Source organism: Wyeomyia smithii, chromosome 3 (genome assembly GCF_029784165.1).
Source record: "Wyeomyia smithii strain HCP4-BCI-WySm-NY-G18 chromosome 3, ASM2978416v1, whole genome shotgun sequence".
In the NCBI taxonomy this organism is placed as follows: domain Eukaryota; kingdom Metazoa; phylum Arthropoda; class Insecta; order Diptera; family Culicidae; genus Wyeomyia; species Wyeomyia smithii.
The window spans coordinates 238,394,543-238,411,167 of NC_073696.1; the positions used below are offsets into that span (position 1 = coordinate 238,394,543).

General features: G+C 37.0%; 1 protein-coding gene across 7 annotated transcripts in view; it reads right to left on the minus strand.

Annotated features, from left to right (window-relative positions):
- The window catches only part of LOC129732671 (dipeptidase 1), a 649,785-nt gene that overhangs the window by 426,061 nt on the left and 207,099 nt on the right, over positions 1–16,625 (minus strand). The window lies entirely within an intron of this gene.

A 16,625-nucleotide genomic window follows, 5' to 3' on the forward strand; every position in this document is an offset into this window, starting at 1 on the left:
TTGCTTAGATTTCTTTATTCTTCTACTTTATCATGGATTTGTTTCACTTCTTAAAATTACTTTCCAATCACCTTTCCAATTTCATTAAATTGTTTTTAATGTCAAAACTTCATCAAGTTTTCTACTGTTACTATTCGTTTGCTATCTCATATTTATTCAGTTTCATTTTCTATTTTTGTATTGGTTATTATCAGTTTTTTTATTTATAATATCTGTAATTGTATCTCATTTCTCACAGTGAATACTATGATTTTTTTCTATTTTCTTCGATTTTTCTTCCTCATTACCGTTTCCGAAATATTCCTTTCCCATATCTCATTCCCATTTTACTCTAGAATATCTCATTCCCAATATTTTCCCGCTTATTCTCCATATTTTCTATTTCTTATAATCATTTTCGTTTCTCATATCTCTTTTAAAATTATTTTTTCTCATATTTCTTCTTATATAACTTTTTCTGTACCTTTTCACTCTTCCTTTTATATATTTTGTTTCTCTTTCTGTTTTTTTTCCTTTACTCATTTGATTTTCTATTCTATTAACATTTTTCGTTTCCATTCGTCAGTTCTGCTTATTTCATCAATTGTTTTTATTTTATTATTTTATTTTCGTTTGTTTTTTTGTTCCTATTTTTAATAATTTTATAGTTCCTTGTAGGAGCTTATAACCACTGCTACCATTGGTTAGATATATTGTGGTAATTTCTACAGTTACTTCCCAACCAAGTTCGTAATTACATGAAAATATGGTTTTTGATGCGCAAACTTCATTAAATTTTTTGCCGCTTCTATTAATTTTCTATATCATATTTATACAGTTTTATATCTTGTTAATATTCAGGTTATTATTTTGGCTATTCACGTTTACTTTGTTTCATTTCTTTAGATTTTTATTTCTTATTTCTCTTTCCGAAAAAAAACCTTGTTTCCATTTCACTCTAATTCCTTTTTCAATTTATGTTTCGTTTTTTTGATCATTTTAACTTTTCTCACTTATTTTCATTCTCATAAACCATTTCTTATATTTTTCTCATATTATTTTTTCTTCCCGTTTATTTTTTTTTCTCATTTCTTTTTTCAATGTATTTCCTTGCTTCTCTTATTGTTTTTTATCCTAGTTTTGTTCCTAATCATCAGTTTTGTTTGTTTTTGTTCATTGTTTCTTTTTGCCTTTTATTATCGATATTCTGGTCTACTGAATCTTCTTCTTTCATCATCTTCCTGATATATCCACTTTGCACTGATTTTTCTTTAGTTTTTCGAATTCTCATTTTTTGCCACATTACTTGGGATTAAATTCATTGCCACTTTACTTTTGGCTGTGATTCGTTAAGGTTTCTATCACATTTCTCTTTCTCGTATTTTTTTGTCACAATTCCTTCAGTTTTTCTATTTGTATTGTATTTCCCTCTTACTTCGACATTCTTCTTATCGTTTTCATACATTATTTTTCATCTCCTTTTCCTTCTCTTTTTGTTCGAACTTTATGTTGTACCTCTTTTTTCGGCTTTGCGCTCTGGTTTTGGATATCATTTTTTCTTATCGTTCTCATAAATTCTTTTTCATTCTTTATCGTTTTCATAAATTATTTTTCATTTTCATTTTTCTTCTCTTTTTGTTCGCAATTATTGTTTTACCTCTCCTATTTTCCTTTTCTTTCAAAACTGACCCTTTTCGGCATGGCTTTGGGTTTAGGTTTTCGTTTTTTCCACTTTTTGCTGAATCCGCTTCGCGCTTATTATTAGCTCCACGTTTCTTTTCTATTTTCCCATTTTTCCTTTTTTTTCTAACTCTTTTTGTTATTATGGCAATTTTTTTTCTTGTTAATTTAATTCTCTCGTTTCATACCTGTTTTCTGATTAAATGTTATTGTTTTAATTCATTTTTCAGTGTTATTTTTTTCTTCACTCGCTTTATGTATATTTAAATATACTGCTCATAATCTTATTTATTTGTAGTTCCATTATTTGCCAACATAACATCGTTTATCCCTCCTATTTTTGGTTCTCGTTTTTTTTCTTTTTATAATACAAGCTCGTTTTCAACACATGTACTGTTTACTTTTTCTTTTTCAAGAACTTTATATTACCCTTCGTTTTTTTTTCCGGTTTTACTAATTGCTATGTTTTGTTTCCGCTGAATCTATTTTTTGATTTCTTCTGTGTTGGTTTTGTTATCTGAGGTAAAGTTGATATGACTTTTATTTTCTTCCTTTTTGTTTTGAACTGTTTCTGATTTTTCAAATAATTTCGTACTATTATTAAATTTCCATCGATTTCCATCGATGCTCTCGTGTCGTTTCATATTTTAACTTTTAATTAATTTTTGTTTTGGTAATTTCATTTCACCAATGTTATTTGATTTTACTTTGTATACCTGTTTCGTTTACTAATGTTTTCCATTTTCTTTAATGTTTTCCAATTTGATTAAAAACTTTTTATTCTGTTTTTTATATTACCTTGTTTATTTTTTTTTTACAAATGCTTTTCTCATTAATCTCTATGGGTTTTTTCGCCCCTTTTTATTCTCTCATTTTCCATTTTAACTAGAATATCTATTTCTTATGAAATCATTTTTCTCGTTTTTTTTTTCAAGTTCATTGGTAATGCATTTGAACGGTTTATTTTTGTCTGTTTGTTGTTTAATTGCTTTCTCGTGATTTTCTAAACAATTTAATCACTTTTTTTCTTTTCCTCTCTTATCTACTTGTTTCATGTTTTCGTTTGCCGAATTCCAATAGCCAAATTCAAATTCTGTTGTGCTCTTATTATTGAATTTTCTCTCCTTTTTCTCTTTTATCCTTATTGTTTCTTTTTATATAATTATTTTAATCTTATTCTTTTGTGGTCCTCTCATTTGCGGCCTTTTTATCTCCAATATTTTTTGTTTTTGCTTTTCTCCTTCCCAGGAACAATATTTTTCTCAATACATAAATTTGCTTTCCTATTTTTTTTTTTCAAATACACTCATACCTCGATATAAGGCAACTTTATTTTTATTTTCGTTACGTTATATAGAGTTACGTTATATCGAAGCAAAGAAATTTTTTTTTAATATATGCAAGAATGTGAATGGTTACTCAAAGATGCGCGAAAACCTGTTTTCCATAACTCATCAGTATTTTTAAACCTTTCTTTTTGTTGCCCATTTAGAAATATTCTCAGAAGCAAAAAAAAAAAATTTCATTTGATACAAGAGGTCACTCAAAGATGCGTGACAATCTATTTTCCATCACCTATCAGTATTTTTAAACCATTCTTATGCCCATTTAGGACAATTTTCAACAAGCAAAAAAAATTTAATCAATACAAGGCTGTTGGTGGTTACTCACAGATGCGCGTAAACCTGTTTCCCATCACTTATCAGTATTCCTAAACCTTTCTTATGCCCATTTAGAGAAAAGTTTAACAAGCCAAAGAGGAAATTTTTTAATTGATGCAAGACTGTGAATTGTTACTGAAGGATGCGTGAAACCCTATTTCAATTTTCGCATTGGTTTCATTGGTTTCAAAACTTCATAACAAACCCTGAAATGAAGTTGTTCTGAACCAAATCTACAAATATTTCGTCTCTATCAAATCATGTTTTGTTAGAAAGCTGATACGTTACTAACAAAGTTTGATATGGGCTTGATACTAGTAGAATAATTTTTGTTATAATTTCTGTTATTTTAACACCTAACGGGATCAAATTGAAAACACAGCCTGATAGGTTTTATGATAACAAACTAACAGCATCTGTTTCATTTTGATTTGTCCTTCTGATCGGGTTACTACAAACATTTTTTGAAGCAATTTGTAGCCCAAAAACAGTTGCTGTATCATTGGTTTTCAATTTCAATACATTTTAAAAAGTTACGTTTTATCGAGAAAAAAGTTACGTTATATCGAGTTTCGTTATATCGAGGTTGCCCTATATCGAGGTTGCCTTATATCGAGGTATGACTGTAGTACCGCCTTTTGGTCGTGGCCGGCGTCGTTATTGGTCAGTTGTGAAAGTATGAGCCAGTAAAAATCGCACAATGAGAATATAAGGCTATTCCCAAGCACCATTACTTTTTTCTATTGTATTAATATTTTTTTGACGTTGACTAACGTCTATATCGAAGTTAGGCCCCTGAATTTAAAAATTCTTTTACGGTTAAATTTATGTAACACAAACAAACTATTGTTTGAGATACACTATTGAAAAATTGGCAATTAATATCGATTGTCTAAATCATACCGCGCAGCCAATCACTACCTCTCTTCCCAAGCACAGTCGACACTAACGGATACAATCGATCTAACTTTGCTGTTATTGTTGTTGTCACTTTCTGTTTCCAATGTTTATGCTGCTGCTAGCGGAAAAAACCTTGCAAATATGCATCTTTTTGTTGGTGTTAATTTTACGACAGCGGCCGGCGCCCCATCATTCTGATTCCAAAACCGCACCAGTGACATGCGGACGCTAGGTGATAGCAGCTGAAAGGAGGAAATACAAAATAGTACCGGTCATCTCGTGCCGGTTTCACCCGTAATGCTGGTGGCTTTAGTAGTAAATGGCTACTGCAAAACACTTAACTGGCTGGAATTCTGGACGGACTAACCAGGAAACTATAATCGGCAACTGGCACCTTTTGGTGCCTCTAAATTTTGTTAAAGAAGCGGCAAATTGAATTTTCTGTTTTACCAAATGCTGCTGCTAGCGGTAAAAACCTTGCAAAAATGCATGTTTGTGTTGGTGTTAATATTATGACAGCGGCCGGCGCAGCTTTCAAGAAACATTTGTCTCTACCATTCCATCATCTATGTAGCCCATCCCTCTTTCTAATTATCTGACGAAGCCTTGGTATAAAACGTATCGTTCGAACATTTCACCCCATCAGTTTCATTATTAAACCGTACCGGGTACATACGGACGCTCGGTGTTAGCAGCTAAAAGGAGGAAAAACAAAATAGTACCAGTCATCTCGTGCCGGTTTGACCCGTAATACTGGTGGCTACTGCAAAATACTAAAATGGCTGGAATTCTGGACGGAAACCAGTAAACAAGAAATCGGCAACTGGCACCATTTGGTGCCTCGCAGTTTTATAATAGAAGCGGTTAGTTGAATTTTATGTTTTACAATTGCTGTTGCTAGCGGAAAAAAACCTTGCAAAAATGCATGTTTATGTTGATGTTAATTTCACGACAGCGCTAGGTGTTAGCAGCTGAAAGGAGGAAAGACAAAATAGTACCGGTCATCTCGTGCCGGTTTCACCCGTTATGCTGGTGGCTGTTAGTAATAAATGGCTACTGCAAAATACTAAAATGGCTGGAATTCTGGACGAGAATAATCGGAAACTGGTACCTTTTGGAGCCTCGAAATTTCGTTACAGAAGTTTTGTAAAAGAAGCGTTGCAATTCCCTCTACTATTTGCTTCAATGGAATATTTTTTTTTTTAAGAATACGGTAGTCAACGTCATGCGGTCGTGTCTTGAATACCACCCTCCTACTTTTTTATTTAAGCTTCGTCACCTTCTACTGTTTATTGTAATATTTTCCCTTCTTTCTCGTTTTGCTATTTTTCAACTTTTTTCTGACGATTTTTTTTTACAAATTTTCTTATATTTTCAATCATTTTATATTTTATTCAAATTTGCTTTCCTTCAATGATTATTTTTAATTGAAGGATCTTCAGTTGAACTGTATTTTCCGTTGCTTTTCTCTTTCTATTTTGTATACCGATTTCTTTTTCAAGTTTCTTCATTATTTTTAATGTTTTTAACAGTTCTCGCCTCTTCAGTCTTCCGTTTATGTGATTTGTTCTACTGTTCAAATTTATGCTCTCCCTTTTTTACAAAATTCAGTCAACCGTCCAATAATATATGCTGGTTTATTTTTACCTTTCGTGATTTATCATTTTTATTTACTTGGCATGTTCTCTTTTTCTTCTAGCTCCGATAGCTGATTTCAATTTTCTTCGTATCCTTGTTACCTCAGTGTTTTCCTTCACTTCTCCTTTTTTCGATTGTAACGTTTCATAAAACTCCTTTAATCTTTTTTATTTGTGATCTTCGTATTTTTTATTATTTATTTTCTTTTCTTTGGAAACATTTTTTTTTCTCAATATCAGTTTGTCTCTTTTTTTTTTTTTGGAGCTTTTATTCGGATTTTGTTATCTCTTTCCGTTTTCAATAAACTTAATAGTTTTTTCCTGTATTTACCTTTATTGTTGAACTTATCCTTTTTTTTATTGTTTAATATTCGAAATATTTTTTGACTTAATTTTTCATTTTTTCTGCCTTTTTTTCAACTATTTTTTACTCTTTCCTATTTGTGCTGTTTTTTTTACGATCGGATTCCGAAGACTTATTCTTTGCTTGTTGACAAGTTATTTTGCTTATATTTTAATCAAAATTTGCTTTTGTTTTATGATTGTTTAATTTTTCGGGTAATTTTGTTTGATTTATTTCTTATTGTTTTCTATTTTTGTTCTTTCAAATGACATCAGTTTCTCTTTTCTCTTTCATAATTTATCTTCCATGATTCTTTTGTCGTTTTCTCTCTCTCCCTTTCTCGCGCTGTCAATTTCTACTTTTTTCGTATTTTGGAAACCAATTACAATATTTTTTTGTTCTCTCTTTATCACGACTTTTTTCATAATCTTCTCATCCAATTTTGATTGTTGTATAACTCTTGGTTTGTAATCTTCTTATTTGCTGCGTTTCTTTAAGTTTCGGGTCATGTTTTTCTCCTATTCAGGCACAATATATTTTTCATTTCCGTATACTGGGGTGACTTTGATCACTTATTTGATTGTTTCTTAAATAAAAAAATATTCTGCAAACTATATTGTTTGATATTTTTAAAATAGGTACTGGCATGCATTGAGAAAGATTTAGTCACTACTTCAAAAGTTTAGCAACAATTTTGCTGTTTTAAATATGCCTCAAAATTTTTACATCAATCATCATTCCGGGGTGACTTTGATCACCTTATTATTTTGATGAATTTGGAGTAACACTATGCTACTTTCACTAAATTAAACAGCCTAAAACGACTGAAGTGAGTTTAAAAATATGAAAAGCGATTTGGGGGTCATTCACATTCTACGTGAACAGTTTAGGTTGGCGAATGTCCAAGGTTCATACAAAATTTTTAGAATATTTATGAATGGTTATCCACTGAGAGGGAAGGTGGTCTAAAATCATCGAAAAATAATCCACGTTGAATATGACTTATACAATTGTCCAAATTTGCATGTTACTTCACATCTTGGGTTTTTGTTAAGAAGAAATATGTAATACGCTGTGGAGATTATTTGGACTCAACATTGCCTTCGAGGAAAAACATGCACAAATAACGATGAAATGCATTGTTATAATATTTGTTCATCTTAAAAACTAATCTGAGAACAAAATAAAAAAACTTTACGTATTGCAACTTGTTGTTTTGAATCTGCTTGAACCGATTGTTTGTATGCAATAAAAATCGCCAAAAATACACTTTATTTTCAATTAATATTTTAGCATGAAAAACGCTCTTCAAATAGCAGGAAATGCATGAATAGTAGCAATGCAGACATATACCCACACAATCAGTGAAGATTACGACAAATCCCAAGCACTACGAGCGCTTTTTTACCACATTTTCAAAAAAGAGGTACAGTGATCAAAGTCACCCCAGTTTAAGGTATGTGGGATCTTGTGCTATTTTTTTATATATTATTTTTCTTTTTTAGTGCTACCACCTTTTCTTGAGTTGAATTGAGTTTTTTCTCTATTAAGTCGTTTCTGTTTTTTGTATGTTCAGTTTTTTGTTGCTTTTCTTATGTTTTCTGGTAGGGTAGGTTTCTTATAATAAAACTGACCGAATAAACGTATATCTTTCGTATATCCAAGGAATTGTGATTATGGCAATATTAGCAGGAGACAAATAAAAAAATCGTTTTTTTTTCTTGTAATAATCTATAATTTGCACACCGTAGTAATCAAATTCAATTTCGCTTTCAGCATCCAACCGAATGTCTTCTCTTGTCTCTTATCCCTTTTTCAGAGTCGCCATCTGTCAGACACTGTAAGTGAATTATGTGTTTTTTTTTCTTTTGTTTTCTAACAAGAACTTGCCGCTCTCTATAAAAACGTGTCCCAAATCATCGTAAAAGTTTGTTACTCCAGTCCGTTGCTTGAAAAAAGATCAGCTTGAAGTGGGTATTTTGAATAATTCAACTTCTTCATAACAATGACAGGTTCGATCCATTCATTTATTTAACAAAAAAGTACAGAATTCCTAGCCAGCCACAGCGGGCGTAAAGTAGACTTTACATGCAGGTCACACGCGGTTCACACGTAAATTCTATTGTTTGTACTAACCCAAAAACCTCGACAGACGACAGGATGATCCACGCCATTTGTATTATTGCCAAGGTCTGGGTGACCCACATTTGGGAAGAAAAATCAACATCGTCCCACCTGCAGTGCGGTGTCAGCCAATTACTACCAGGTGGGGGCAAGCAGTATAGCAATCGGAGCAAAGTGCAAAATGTCAGTCGTCGTGTTATCAAGAAAGTGCAGCAAAAAAACTACCATTTTTTAATCATCTACATTTGTAGCCCGAGCATAAAAGCCGACATTTAGTATACCACTCTAAAAGTACTCGAAATAGAGCTTCTCTATCTCTCTCATGCTTGCCAACAGCTCACACACACACACTCGGTCGACGGAAATGCATTCATGTATCTTGCCACCATCCACCATTTGGCATAAGAAGCCGACAAGTGGAAATGTGCAAAGGCTGCTGGCTGCAGTCTCGCGCGCGCTTGTGCTTCGTTACACGTGTACTCATTGTGCATGTTACAGAAACTAGGCCTTTTTCGTTTCAACCCTAACACCCCTTCCTTTCTTTCACCGATGGGTTGCCGCCCATCTTCCTTCTCGCCCCGGGTGTGCATCTTTTTTTGAACAGCATCTCGCCGGTTCTAGTCGTCGCTGCGAAGTGCTTTGGAACGGCACTACACAAGCTCTGCATCCGTCCGGCCAGGCTAGGTTGAGTAGAAGTTAAAATGTATGCTTTTAAAACGACAACACGATGCGACCGACGGCGTCGAAAAGGTAACAGAGATTTACCCACGCTCGTCAAGCAACCGACATGCGAAATCGTCATGCCGGTATAGTGCAGTGCAGAGTGTTGCTGTGCTGCCCAGCTGACAACGTCGGGTGCATTATTTCCTTTGTTTCTTCTGCAGCCCGTGTGGGCGGTATGAATAATGACTGCATCAATGTGCATATTGTGAGCGGTGAGTAAGAATAATACATTTCCTCTATTTTTTTACTGCTGTTGTTGATGTTTTCGTCACCGACTTCATGGCTATCAGTCCGTATTAAATGCGCCAGCAGCAACCGACGTTGTTTTACATTCAAGGATTAAGGTGATGAAAATTCTAACACTTCAGAAACTCCGCTGGCTGCACATAGCTGTCCATGCAGGTCAGCTGTAATGCTTTGCATCTTGAATGATGCATGGATCTAAAATATATGATTGAAAAAAGATCGGCAGCAAGAACAGTGTTGAAAACGGGCGACTCTATTTTTAAGAGGGCTTTGATCTAATGACTGTTGTCGTTTATTTTTTTCCTGAGCAGTCGTATGTCTCAATTTAAATTTCGGCCCAGCTTGTTCCGATTACTGCGTACCAATCCTCTACTAATAGAGCCCGTTGGGAGAGCAGTTAATATTCAATGTTTTTCTTTGTGTTTCGACCCGCCTCGAATAATGGCCCTGCTCTATCGATTCTGACAGCCAACATCCGGGTTTGCTTAACCGTCCGTGCATGATTAACAAACTCAACTAATTTCGAACGAAGAAGCGCTTCTCGCTTCTAGACGTAGGTGACTTCCAAAGCAAGAATTATTTCTTTAGTTTTTAATTTAGATGTATGCGTGCTCTGTTTCGCTGTTGGAATTCGCTGGCAGCGTTGTTGCTATTTTGGAATTCGTGTTGAATATTTCGCTGATTAGAAATAATGGTTTTATCGAGGGCCAAATCCAAGCCCAACGCAAATAGCTCTGGGGAAATGGAATTTGTATTAAAATTTGTCGGATCCATTATCATTCTGCTGGAAAGGAAATAAACCAATTTTGGCTGCTGTACCAAACGCGAGACGCCTTGAGTATACAGATTCGGATAAGGAAAGTATTCAGCGGAATTCTCTAACGATTTACTGCTGGTAGGGTCATTATCGTTGAAAAGGAATTTGCCGTTCTAGAAGAAGCTACCAATGCCACTGGCTAGGGATTGCGAAAAGATGTTCTGTTTCACAATTAGCAAATGGTGAGATTAAAATGTTCAATCACGACATTGCTAATCAAGCGTTGCTAGTGCTGTAATTCCGAATATATTCTTCTCCGTGTAAATTTTTTATTTGTCGTTGAACAACTATGGAACAACTGTAAGCGAGCAGGTCGGGTTGCAACCCTTTGAAGCCAGTGTATACCGAATTGTGATACTGGAAAAACCATTCAGAGCAAAATCATTTCAAATCGCCTGGAAATACGCGAAAATTTAATCGACCATTTTTGATTTGAATGAAACTTTGCACACGTATTTGGCTTAGCAAACTGAGCATTTTTCACAGGTGGAGAGATTTTTTACACCCATGAGTTACATTCTAAAAGGGCGTATGCCTTTTGGCACAGGTTTTATTCGAAGCATTGTAGCCCAGAAACCGTTGGTTGTATAGAAAAACTGTCTGAGTATAAGTTGTAGGGAATTAAAAATGCACCATGTAAAACACTGTACAAAAAAAAATTTTTTTTGACCAAAAAAAACTAAAATAAACATTAAATTTCAATTTAAAAAATAAGAGTTGAATTTTTTTATTTTTTAAAGAAACTTGACGTTAATACGCAACTTTCAAAAAAAAGTCCAGGATGAAGAAATGAAAAATATTTTTTTATGGTAGATTAATTTTTTTATGAAAATTCTAATTCAAACATTTTTCAAAATATTTGTATTCTGATGATTTTAAAAGATGCTGAAAGTCATTTTGAATCAAAAAGCTTTTGGTAGTAAACATTCTAAAGGCATTGGTTTTCGAGTTATTTCTAATTTAAGCTCGAAAATTTATAATTATTAAGGAAAATACACGTTTTTCTTAATTTGTCCATGGTTCTCCAGCAAAAACCATACGTTTATTGGAATGCTTGATCAAAAATATACAATTCATTCTTTGACAACAAAACGATTAAATAAATAACTCAAGCGCTAAACCTTAGCCTACCTACACGTTCCCCCTTGCCGAATGTTTTATAAAAAAATATGTTTGTCGTGCAACACTACCTACTTGTTTACTAATAATAACTGTTTGTAAAGTACGCAACCAATAACTACTGGGTTACCTATAATATCTGTTTTCGTATATAGATACGATTGCTTCGAATAAAACCTGTGCCAAAAGGCATACGCCCTTTTAGAATGTAACTCATGGGTGTAAAAAATCTCTCCACCTGTGAAAAATGCTCAGTTTGCTAAGCCGTGCTACGTGTGCAAAGTTTCATTCAAATCAAAAATGGTCGATATTTGACCATCGGTCATTTCGCGCGATTTGTCTCTTCAAGCTAATGACTTTATTTAACTTTCATTTAAGTTGGCAGCACTGGTATGTAATGGCATCCAAGCGTCATTTGTCAAAATTAAATCTGTTCAGTATACAATGCTATTTTGGATTTTGATGCGCTTAATAAAACATTGGAATCATTTCACTTTTTGCTTCTGTCACTTCACTTTCACTTTTCACTTTCACTTGTCAAAACGCATATACGTTTTTCTACACCGATTTGATGTCGTCATCAGTGCGTATATGGACTGTGGAGAAAATGACGTAATCCCTTAACTTTTACATTCAAGTAGGAAATCGAATGGGCCAAGTTTTAAATCAGAGAACATAAACAACTCAAGTTAGGTAGGGAGACGTGCGGCCTGGAGGTCCATGCCTTGTCAGGAGATTATAGGTAGACATTTAAAAAGCATGAAATGAATACTCTTATCTCTGTTGAGGAGGCTGGCTGGGTTTGGTTTGAGAATTTCTAAACTTTCTGTGACATCTAATATCCAAGGGGATGTTACAGAGCGAACTAGACTAATATTGTCGGTAGTCATCGTGATCTTCGTGAAAATAGGTTCGGTTATTTCGGATCTGAAATGGTGTAAAATTAACATAGTATTCAACAACTACTCTTTTCCGATCTTTCTGTTTGTTGGCGGAGTGAATGCTGTGTAAGATTTCCTATGTTGGATTCGTTTCTTTTATCACAAATAGCTTAAATGGTTCTTCTATTATTTCCAATCAGCTCATCAATTTCAAAGTTATATTGCATTTCGTTTTTTTCCTTCCATTACTGAGAAGTAAAGATTCCATACGGTGGATTATATGGTAAAAAGCAGCCATTTTATGTTGCAAAGAATGGTGTGCTCGTTTATATGGGTGGGTTTCCTGAAGATTTCGAGTTCAAATTGATTGGAGTTTCCAATTTTTCCAAACCCCCTGTTTTAAAATGCAAAAAATATCATCCACATATCCCCCTCTCCCACCTACCTGGTAAGGAGTTTTTTCCTTTAGTTAATTTTCCAAATGTGCCATAAAAAGTTCACATAGGAAAGGTGAAAGAGAATTCCCCATCGGTGCCTTTTTTGTTTGTTTGTAAAACTTACCGCGAAATGAATTACACTTACACAATTGCACTTGAGAAGCAATTCTCGTGCATCTTACATCGATTTAGCTTCAGCTTTATTCTGGAGCTCATCCTGAGTAGCTAGAATTTATGTACCAATAGTTTTCATGAGTCCCGTCTGAACGAGGGAATTTTTTCCTAAGCCCAAAGTCACACCTTCTATTCCCGTTCATTTTCGCATTCTCGAAAAATTACCACATTGCCCGCTTTACTAAACTTAAAGTTTTCATGAGGTTCATGAGCTACAATGCACAATGGTCCAGAAACCAAATTTAGGGGGAAATTTGGGTCTAGGGATCTATAGCAACATTATAAAGAAAAACTTTTTTCTACAAAGTTGTTAAATATGATAAGACGCTTATTGAAAAATTATCAAAAATTAGAGTGACCAACATTTTCGATGCAATCAAGTATCTAACTTTTTCATCTTTGTAGATAAAAGAAAATTTTTTTCTACAATGTTATAGCTCCAGTAATCATAAAAAAAATATAATAATCATAAAAAATATGCGTTTTTCATTTGTATGTCATTCTTTTTGGGGCAACATAAAAAAATATCTCTTGGTCTCATTTTGAAAGGCGTTTTTTTGTATTTTTTCTTATAATTAGACGTAATTACCTCTAATTTGACTCAAAAAGATCGAAAATCGATCAACTGGTTCAAAAGTTATGAATTTTTTTGAAATTAAATACATCGAACACAGTCGTTTTTTATGGTCACCCTGCTCGGCATGCTCGGCAGAACCGTCCAGTTCTAAGCCCATTTTGAATACTCGCCGTAGAGCTGCGCGAGCTCATGGTTCATACTCCGCCTCCATATTCCGTTCTCCTGCACGCTGCCAAAGATCGTTCTGATCATCGTCGTCATTCGAAAACTCCGAGCACTCGCAGGTCCTCCTGGAGCATTGGCCATGTTCCATGCCCGTTGAAAACAACCAGTCTTATGGGCATTTTGTGCAGGTTACACTTCGTACGGGGGCCTTATCTGTTCGACCACAATTACTTGTGGAGGCCATAGTAGGCACGACTTCCTGGTATCATTGTCCTCAATAACCAGTGAGCCAAGATAGACAAACTCATCAACTACCTCGAAATCATAGCCGTCGATCGTAATGCTACTGCCTAGACGTTATCGGCCAGCTTCCGTTCCGCCGGCTAGTATATACTTGGCTTAGACGTATTTGTCTGCAACCCAATACTCGCTGCTTCCCGTTTTAGTCTGGTGTACTGTTCTGCCACCGCCGCACTTGTTCTGCCGACAATGTTCATATCATTAGCAAAGCAAACGAATTGACTGGATTTGTTGAAAATCGTACCCCGTTGATGTCTGCTCGTCCCGGAATCCGCACACAGCACTGCGTCTCATCCACCGTAGCCTTTATCAGTCTAATCAGCTTCCCCGGAAAGCCGTTTCCGTCCATGACCTTCCATAGCTCTTTCGGTCGATAGTGTCATACGCGGCTTTAAACTCGATGAATAGGTGGTGCATGGGGGTTCTGTATTCACGGCATTTCTGTAGGATCTGCCGTATAGTAAAGATTTGGTCGGTCGTAGACCGTCCTTCCATTACTGATAACTTTCCACAAATCTATTGGCTAGGGGTGAGAGGCGGCGGAAAATGATTCGAGAAAACACTTTGTAGGCGGCATTCAGGATGGTGATCGCACGATAGTTGTCGCCTTTCTTATAGATAGGGCAGATAATCCCATCTTTCCACTCCTCCGGTAGCTGTTCTGTATCCCAAATTCTTGCAACCAGCCAAACAGGTGGCCAGCTTCTCCGGGCCGCTCTTAATAAGCTCCGCTCCGAGCCCATCCTTCCCAGCCGATTAATTGTTTTACAGTTGCTTGATGGCATCCTTAACTTCGCCTGTCGTTGGGGCTGGCACATCTTCTTCAATTGTCGCACCGGCGGGATCGCTTTCTCCACCGCCATGGTCTCCTGCTTGGGCGCCATTCAGGTGTTCGTCGAAGTGCTGCTCCCACCTTTCGGTCACCTCGCGATCGTCCGTCAGATTACTACCACCTTTATCCCGGCACATTACGGCTCGTGGCACAAAGCCTCTTCGGGATGCGTGGAGTTTCTGGTAGAACTTTCGCGTTTCCTGAGAATGATGCAGCTGTTTCAGCTCTGCGAACTCCTCCTCCTTCAGGTGGCGGGGGCTTCTCCCGGAAAATTTGGGTTCGCTGCATCTTCTTCTGTCGGTGTCTTTCCACGTGCTGACGAGTGGCACTGCGTATCTTAGCCGCCCGCGCAGCATTCTCCTCATCCATCACTCTTCTACATTCGTCGTCGAACCACTCTTTTCGTTGGGCTCGACCGATGACGTTTCCGATGACGTTTCCACTGCGCTCTTGATGGCTGTTTCAAATGTGTTCCAACAGTCCTCGAGAGGACCTTCCGCCAGCTGATCCTTTTCCGGTAGTGCAGCTTCGAGCGAGCCCGCATAGTTTTCGGCTACGTTAGGTTGCTTCAGTCGCGCGAGATCTAACCGAAGCGGGCCTCGGTACCGAATGTTGTTAACAACGGAGAGTCTTGAGCGCATCTCAACCATCACCTGGTAGTGGTCCGAGTCGACGTTAGCGCTCCTATAGCATCTGACGTCGATGCTGTCTGAGAAGTGCTGACAATCAATCAGAACGTGGTCGATTTGTGTTTCCGTCTGATTTGGTGACCTCCAGGTGTATTTGTGCAGAAGGTTGTGCTGGAAGCAGGTACTACGCACGGCCATGTCCTTAGAGGTGGCAAAGTCGATGAATCTTAGGCCCATTTCTTTGGTCAGCTGGTGCGCGCTGAACCCTCCAATCTCCGGTTTGTATTCCTCCTCCTGGCCGACCTGAGCGTTGAAAACCCCGATGACAATCTTGATATCATGTTTTGGGCAGTGGTCGTACTCACGCTCCGACTGCGCGTAAATTTCGTCTTAGTCGTCTTCGGTCCGTCCGAGGTGAGGGCTGTGCACGTTGATGATGCTTATGTTGAAAAACCGGCCCTTGATTCTCTACCTGCACATTCGAGGGCTGATTGGCCACCACTCAATCACCCGTTTTCGCATCTCGCCCATCACTATAAAAGCTGTCCCCAGCTCATGTGTGTTACCACAATTCTGGTAGATGGCATGGCCATTCCGGAACGTACGTACCATTGAGCCCTTCCAGCACACCTCCTGCAGCGCTACGATGTCGAACCTGTGATATTTCAATACTTCGGAGAGCACTCGAGTGCTCTCTTGGAAATTGAAAGATCGGTAATCCCACGTCCCGAGTTTCCAATCGATAGTCCGCTTTCGTCGCATGGGTCTGTGCCGATTTTTCCAGTCCGAATTACTCTGTTCCTCGTTCATTTCTTGTGAGTGTTTTACGGTGGCGGCTTGTAAAGCTTGTAACCCCCTGTATCGTCGAAGGACCATCGTGCACAACACTGTCTAGAGTCTCACGTTGGCACGAGGACGGTAGTCAGCCGCCCCTAACCTGGGGTACAGATGCCGTTTTAAGCCGTTCCTAACATGGAGGACAGACGCTCGGAAACTCAAATAAGCCTTTTCTTCCCTGTCAGCATACGACCAAGTTCCCACCAGGGTTGGTTATCCGATCTTCCCTTGGTTGCTCTTATTCCAACTGGCACCGCGTGGAGGTTTGGATGGGTTTGGCTGAATAAGAGGCTAAGGACCACGTGTGGGGTCTATTTTATTCCTGTAGGTTCACTTGGCACTGATGGTACGCACTATCCAGCCGTTTACCAGCCGAAGAGATACAAACAAACATTAAAAACCAACTTGATTTGGTCAGACAGCAACAATAATTAGAAGTAAAACAAACACCGTGAAACCATACTCCCTCACTAGAGATACACGGAGAGAAAATCTGTGTGACTGAGCGTTTTTTACTGTTTGCACTTTTTGTTTTTATTTCCTCTCGCAGTGTCACTTATTGAT